The sequence below is a fragment of the Crinia signifera genome, chromosome 1 (genome assembly GCF_055691185.1).
Source record: "Crinia signifera chromosome 1, ASM5569118v1, whole genome shotgun sequence".
Classification (NCBI taxonomy): Eukaryota; Metazoa; Chordata; class Amphibia; order Anura; family Myobatrachidae; genus Crinia; species Crinia signifera.
The window spans coordinates 375614883-375622903 of NC_139217.1; positions in this window are offsets into that span (position 1 = coordinate 375614883).

Consider the following 8021-nt stretch of genomic DNA (forward strand, 5'->3'; position numbering starts at 1 on the left):
AAAATATGTAGCAGAATCAAAAAGTAATAATGCCACTTAATAGGTCTTTGGTACGGCCTCATCTGGAATACTGCGTCTAGTTCTGGAGGCCATATCTCCAGAAGGATATAAATACATTAGAGAGTGTACAAAGAAGGGCAACTAAAATGGTGCATGGCCTACACCACAAAACTTAACTGGAAAGACTAAAAGATCTTAACATGTATAGTTTGGAGCAGAGAAGGGAAAGGGGGGACATGATAGAAATATTCAAATATATGAAGGTTTTAACATAGTACAGGAGGGAATTTTTCTTCAAAGGAAAAGAAGTAACAGAACACGAGGACATGCACTGAAACTGGAGGGAGGTAGGTTCAGGGGAAATGTCAGAAAAAATTACTTCACAGAAAGGGTAGTGGATAAGTGGAATCCCGGGAAGCTGCCGGGCGGCTCAGAGGAGAATTGGGTCCTAAGGACAAGTCGGCCTAATATATGGGGGCTTTAAGTGTAGTTATATGCCGCACTTACGGTACCTCCCGACTCAGGAATTTTTGTTTGCAGCCAATTAAAGTCCAGGGTGATATAAAGCTTAGTGAATTGAACCCTTAACCCCTTCCCGACATTTGACGTATATATACGTCATGGCCGGGATGTACTTCCCGACACATGACGTATATATACGTCATGACTTTAAACTGTCCCTGCGTCTATAGACGCGGTGACAGTTTAAACATGTCTGCTGTCCCTGACAGCAGACATGTCCCTGCATGCCCAGGGGGGGGGTGGCGATGCCTCCCCCCCGTCGGCGATCGCTGTGATTGGCTGTTCAATGTGAACAGCCAGTCGCAGCGTTTTCCTGTGTTACCGGCGAATCAGACGCTCGGTAACACAGGTGTCAATCACCACCGGGTGTGAGGGGGCATGAGGGGGTCACCGGTGATGACCACACCTCACCCCACCTCACCCCACCTGCCCCCAAGGCTGTGATTGGTCCATCGGACCGACGGACCAATCACAGCCAAGGCGCGTCATTTAAACTAACGGTGACTGCGCTGCAGACGCCATTCCGGTCTGGAATTGCGTGCAGAGCGGTCACCGGCCACTCTGTTGTGCTATACATACCTGAACCTTGCCTGATGCTTACCTGATCACCGCTGATCACCGCTGTTAGCGTGCTGCCAGCAGCTGGATGCTTCCTGGATCTTGTGACTTCCTGTGTCCTGCTGCTGCAGTGTCATAGAGTCACAGATCGTGAGAGATAGTGACAGATAGTGACAGAGAGTGACAGAGAGTGATAGAGAGTGCTATATTTTGTGTCTGCTGCACCCCTTTTGTGCTGATCAGTATATCTGTGCTGATCAGCAACTTTTTTTTTTTTTTTTATATATATATATATACCTGTCAGTTGCACCAAAGGTTGTGCTGCCTGTGCAACTGACTGCTGCCCCCCCTTTTGTGCTGATCAGTTTAAATTAATTAACTGATCAGCAACTTTTTGGGGGTCCAGGGTTTTTTTTTTATATATACCCTGTCAGGTTGCACCCACAGTTGTCTGCCTGCTGCCCCTCACTGCTAATCAGTGTTGCATCACTGCATCAGTGATCTGCAGTTTTTTTTTTGGGGGGGGGGGATTGCAGTGGGGTTTTGTTTTTACACCCACGTTGCTTTTGTGGGTGCTTTTGTGGGTGTCCTGTGGCCGCTGATCAGTGACGTACATCACTGAACAGCATTTTTGGCACAGGGTTGATATAATTTTTTTCTGCAGTTTTTTTAAATTGTTTTTTTTTTTGGAGAGTGCTGTGGTTTATTACACCCACGTTGCTTTTGTGGGTGTCCTGTGGCCGCTGATCAGTGACGTACATCACTGAACAGCATTTTTGGCACAGGGTTGATATCATTTTTTTTCTGCAGTTTTTTTAAATTGTTTTTTTTTTTTTTGGAGAGTGCTGTGGTTTATTACACCCACGTTGCTTTTGTGGGTGTCCTGTGGCCGCTGATCAGTGACGTACATCACTGAACAGCATTTTTGGCACAGGGTTGATATAATTTTTTTTCTGCAGTTTTTAAAAAAAAAAATTTTTTTGGAGAGTGCTGTGGTATTTTTTTTTTTAAATTGTTTTTACACCCACGTTGCTTTTGTGGGTGTCCTGTTGCCTTTGAGCGCTGTTCAGTGACGGACGTTACTGACCAACATCTGTGCTCAATTTTTGGCGCAGGACCTTTTTTTTTTTTTTTTAACCCCTTCAATTTTTTTTTTTTTTATTGGGATCAAATTCCTGTATAAAGTATTTTTTTTTTCTGCACTACATACACACTACACACTACATACCCCCCGTGTTGAAATAAAGTTTGTACCCCCCCTACACTATACACGTGTTGAAACATTACACTTACAGAAACACAAAAATAAAAATGGCATCCCAAATGTCATCCCAAATGTCATCCCAGTCATCCAGAAGAATGTATTCAGCGGAGGAGGCATATGCCATGCTTGCCTCTGACTCTGACACAGCCAGTGATGCAAGCGGGGAATTTGAAGGATTTGTCTTAAGCTCCTCTTCCTCCTCTAGTGATGAGGGACCCCCTCAAAGACGCCCCCGTAGAGCAGCTGAGACCCCCCCCCCCCAAATGATTGATCCCGTATGGACCCCACCACCAGACAATTTTGAGCCCCAGGTTCCTGAGTTTTTGGCCATCCCAGGAATCCAATTTGATTCAACAGGTCTCAGAGAAATTGACTTTTTCAAATTATTTTTCTCTGATGATTTTATAAATTTAATGGTGGACCAAAGTAATTTATATGCCCAGCAGTTTATTGCTCAAAACCCCACGTCATCATTTGCTAGGTGGACCCCTGTAGATGCAGTAGAGATGATGACGTTTTGGGGTCTGGTGTTACATATGGGCATAGTAAAAAAGCCAGATATTAGGCAATATTGGAGTACAGATGTTCTGTACAGCACCCCATTTTACCGTATGGCCATGACTCGCACTCATTTTGAGACAATCCTTAAATTTTTACATTACACCGATAATGCACAGTGCCCACCCAGAGATGATCCCACCTTTGACCGGCTATTCAAAGTCAGGCCGGTCATTGATCATTTCAGTGCCAAATTTGCAGAGATGTACATCCCTGAAAAATTTATTTGTATCGACGAGTCCCTTATACATTTTAAAGGAAGGGTTAAATTCCGCCAGTACCTTCCCAGTAAGAGGGCAAGGTATGGCATAAAAATGTATAAACTGTGTGAAAGCACCTCAGGGTACACCCACAGGTTTAGGGTATATGAAGGGAAGGATTCAAGAATTGAACCGCCAGAATGCCCCCCCTCCCTCGTAGGTGTTAGTGGAAAAATTGTCTGGGATTTAGTGCACCCCTTCCTGGATAAAGGTTATCACCTCTATGTGGATAACTTTTACACTAGCATCCCCCTGTTTAAGGCCCTTGGTTCAAGAGGTACAGCAGCTTGCGGTACTGTGCGCAAGAACCAAAGAGGCCTCCCAAAAACGCACATTGCCCAAGTACTGAGAAGGGGTGAAAGCAGGGCACAATCCACCGAAAATATGTTGTTGGTCAAATATAAGGACAAGAGGGATGTCCTTATACTGACAACAATTCATGGAGACAGTACCACCTCCATCCCTGTACGAGGTACCAGTACCCACACCTCAAAACCTAATTGTATCCTAGATTACAATAAGTACATGGGCGGAGTGGATCTTTCAGATCAGGTACTGAAGCCGTACAGTCCCCTGCGGAAAACAAAAATCTGGTACAAGAAGCTGGCCGTGTATATCATCCAGATGGCACTGTATAACGCTTACGTGCTATTCCGTTCTACCAGCCAGAGGGGGACATTTATGCACTTTCAAGAGGAAGTCAAAAAGGGCCAGCAGGCAGAGGGCCCCAGTACTTCTAGTACTGGCCCCCGTATTGTACCAGGGCAGCATTTTTCTAACGAAATCCCTTCCACTGCAAGAAAGGGCAGGACACAAAAAAGGTGCAAAGTTTGCTATAAAAAGGGAATAAGAAAGGATACTATTTTCCACTGTGAAACTTGCCCCGACAAACCCGGCCTATGTATAAAGGAGTGTTTTAAAATATACCACACATCCATGGATTATTAGGTTCATCATTTCACCGTGCTCCGGGGGTCTTGCTAATGCCACATAGCACCCACCATTCATTCCACCAGAATCTGAGCTGCAAAATCCAAAAATCACTCCTTCCCTTCTGAGTCCTGCCATGCACCCAACTGGTATTTTTTGGTCACATATGAGGCATTGCCGTACTCGGAAGAAATTGGGGCACAGATTTTGGGGTGCTTTGTCTCCTTCATTCCTTGTGAAAATGAAAAATTTTGAGCCAGAACTGCATTTTTGTGTAAAAAATGTAATTTTTCATTTGCACAGCCCAGTTGTATCAAAATTGGTGAAACCCCTGAGGGTTTGAAATGTACACTATACCCCTAGATGAATTCCCTGAGGGGTGTAGTTTGCAAAATGGGGTCACTTGTGGGGGGGTTCCACTGTATTGGTGCTTTGGGGGTCTTGCTAATGCGACATAGCACCCACCAACATTCCACCAGAATCTGTGCTGCAAAATCCAAATATCACTCCTTCCCTTCTGAGTCCTGCCATTTTTTGGTCACACATGAGGCATTGCCGTACTCGGGAGAAATTGGGGCACAGATTTTGGGGTGCTTTGTCTCCTTCATTCCTTGTGAAAATGAAAAATTTTGAGCCAGAACTGCATTTTTGTGTAAAAAATGTAATTTTTCATTTGCACAGCCCAGTTGTATCAAAATTGGTGAAACCCCTGGGGGTTTGAAATGTACACTATACCCCTAGATGAATTCCCTGAGGGGTGTAGTTTGCAAAATGGGGTCACTTGTGGGGGGGGTTCCACTGTATTGGTGCTTCGGGGGTCTTGATAATGCGACATAGCACCCACCAACATTCCACCAGAATCTGAGCTGCAAAATCCAAAAATCACTCCTTCCCTTCTGAGTCCTGCCATGCACCCAAATGGTATTTTTTGGTCACATGTGAGGCATTGCCGTACTCGGGAGAAATTGGGGCACAGATTTTGGGGTGCTTTGTCTCCTTCATTCCTTGTGAAAATGAAAAATTTTGAGCCAGAACTGCATTTTTGTGTAAAAAATTTAATTTTTCATTTTCACTGCCCAGTTGTATCAAAATTGGTGAAACCCCTGGGGGTTTGAAATGTACACTATACCCCTAGATGAATTCCCGGAGGGGTGTAGTTTGCAAAATGGGGTCACTTGTGGGGGGGTTCCACTGTATTGGTGCTTCGGGGGTCTTGCTAATGCGACATAGCACCCACCAACATTCCACCAGAATCTGAGCTGCAAAATCCCAAAATCACTCCTTCCCTTCTGAGTCCTGCCATGCACCCAAATGGTATTTTTTGGTCACATGTGAGGCATTGCCGTACTCGGGAGAAATTGGGGCACAGATTTTGAGGTGCTTTGTCTCCTTCATTCCTTGTGAAAATGAAAAATTTTGAGCCAGAACTGCATTTTTGTGTAAAAAATTTAATTTTTCATTTTCACTGCCCAGTTGTACCACAATTGGTGAAACCCCTGGGGGTTTGAAATGTACACTATACCCCTAGATGAATTCCCTGAGGGGTGTAGTTTGCAAAATGGGGTCACTTGTGGGGGGGTTCCACTGTATTGGTGCTTCGGGGGTCTTGCTAATGCGACATAGCACCCACCAACATTCCACCAGAATCTGAGCTGCAAAATCCAAACATCACTCCTTCCCTTCTGAGTCCTGCCATGCACCCAAATGGTATTTTTTGGTCACATGTGAGGCATTGCCGTACTCGGGAGAAATTGGGGCACAGATTTTGGGGTGCTTTGTCTCCTTCATTCCTTGTGAAAATGAAAAATTTTGAGCCAGAACTGCATTTTTGTGTAAAAAATGTAATTTTTCATTTTCACAGCCCAGTTGTACCACAATTGGTGAAACCCCTGGGGGTTTGAAATGTACACTATACCCCTAGATGAATTCCCTGAGGGGTGTAGTTTGCAAAATGGGGTCACTTGTGGGGGGGTTCCTAACTTTTAGCATCTTATGGTGCCTAGAAACCTACATGGTGCCTAAAAAATAATCTCATAAAAAGGAGGCTCCAAAATCAAGTAGGTGCTCCTTCTATTATGAAGCCTGTGGTTTGGTCAACGTGCACACTAGGGCCACATATAGGATATTTATGAAAACAAAAGAATTTTGGGAATCAATTTTTAGTCACATTTCTCTAGTAAAATCTACTGTGTTCCTTAGAAAAATGTATTAAAATTGCAAATCTGCAAAAAAAATTAAATTTTGAAATTTCACCTACACTTTGTTTTAATTCCTGTGAAACACCTAAAGGGTTAACAAACTTCCAAAATGCTGTTTTGAATACTGTGAGGGGTGCAGTTTTTGAAATGGCATCATTTATGGGGGTGTCTCACATACAAGTCCCTCAAAGTCACATCAGAACTGAACTGGTCCCTAAAAAAATCAGTGTTTTAAATTTTCTTGAAAATTTGAGAATTTGCTATTCATATTTTAAGCCTCCTAGTGTCCAAAAAAATTAAAAGGAGGCTGAAATAATGATGGAAACATAAAGTAGACATATGGTCTATGTTAGTTATTAACTATTTTGAGTGGTATGATTATTTGTCTAACAAGCAGAAAATTTAACATTTTGAAAATTGCTAAATTTTCCATTTTTTTACGACATTTTGGTATTTTTCACAAAAAAACACAGACTGTATCGACCCAAATTTACCACTAACTTGAAGTACAATGTGTCACGAGAAAACAATCTCAAAATCACTGGGATAAGTAAAAGCAAAAAAAAGTTATCCCCACTTAAGTGATACATGTCAGATTTGAAAAAAAGGGCTCTGTCAGGAAGGCAAAAACATGCTGCGTCAGGAAGGGGTTAAAGGGCATACACATGGGATGATCTTTATCCTATTTCCAAGTGATCTGGACATCACGGGTGTTCCGCAATATGTGCTGAGTGATCGTGTTTAAGAACTCAGCATGGAGGCCGGGTTGCCCCATGTGTATGGATCACGCAAGGGTGATTTTTTTGTAGCATAATTTTTTTTTTGTACTGCACATATCCATATTAAGTAATTTGTATATTACTGATTTGCGCATTTAAACTGAGGGACAGATTCCTTACCGCTTAATTTCTATAAAATTATTGGTACTTGTGTAGTTTCACAGCGGCAGTTACGTAGGCAGCGCAGCGTCCCTGTTAGAATCAGTGTAGTGTTCACGTGGCCAGCGTAGTCAGCATCCCTGTCAGAATCAGCGTAGTGTTCACGTGGCCAGCGTAGTCAGTGTCCCTGTCAGAATCAGCGTACCGCAGCGCAGCTATCCGGAACTTTAGTAGTTAGCGTAGTCAATCTTGTGTCCCTGTCAGAATCAACGTAGTGTTCCCACGGCCGCTTAAGTAGTTAGCGCAGTCAATCTAGTGTCCCTGTAAGAATCAGCGTAGTGTTCCTACGGCCAGCGTAGTTAGCGTAGTCAGCGCCCCTGTCAGAATCAGCGTACCGCAGCGCGGCTAGCCGGAGCTTAAGTAGTTAGTATAGTCAACTAGCGTCCCTGTTGGAATCAGCGTAGTGTTCCTGCACCGCTTAAGTAACACTAGTAGTTAGCTAAGTAGTTAACGTAGTCAATCTAGCGTCCCTGTCAGAATCAGCATAGTGTTCCCGCGGCCAGCGTAGTTATCGTAGTCAGCGTTCCTGTCAGAATCAGCATACCGCAGTGCGGCCAGCCGGAGCTCACATAGTTAGCGTACTCAGTCAGCATTACGCAAATAGCGTAGTCAGTCAGCATTCTGTCACCACTAATTTCATTGTGTCAGTTATTGCTGCCGAAGCATTAACCATCTTTAACCTGCCGCAGACGGAGGAGGAGTCGGTGGAGTTTTTACAACGCCACCACTTGCTGCCAGAGACACAGACCTGTGTCAACAGGCATCCTTAATGTAAAGGAGCGCACCTCTCCAG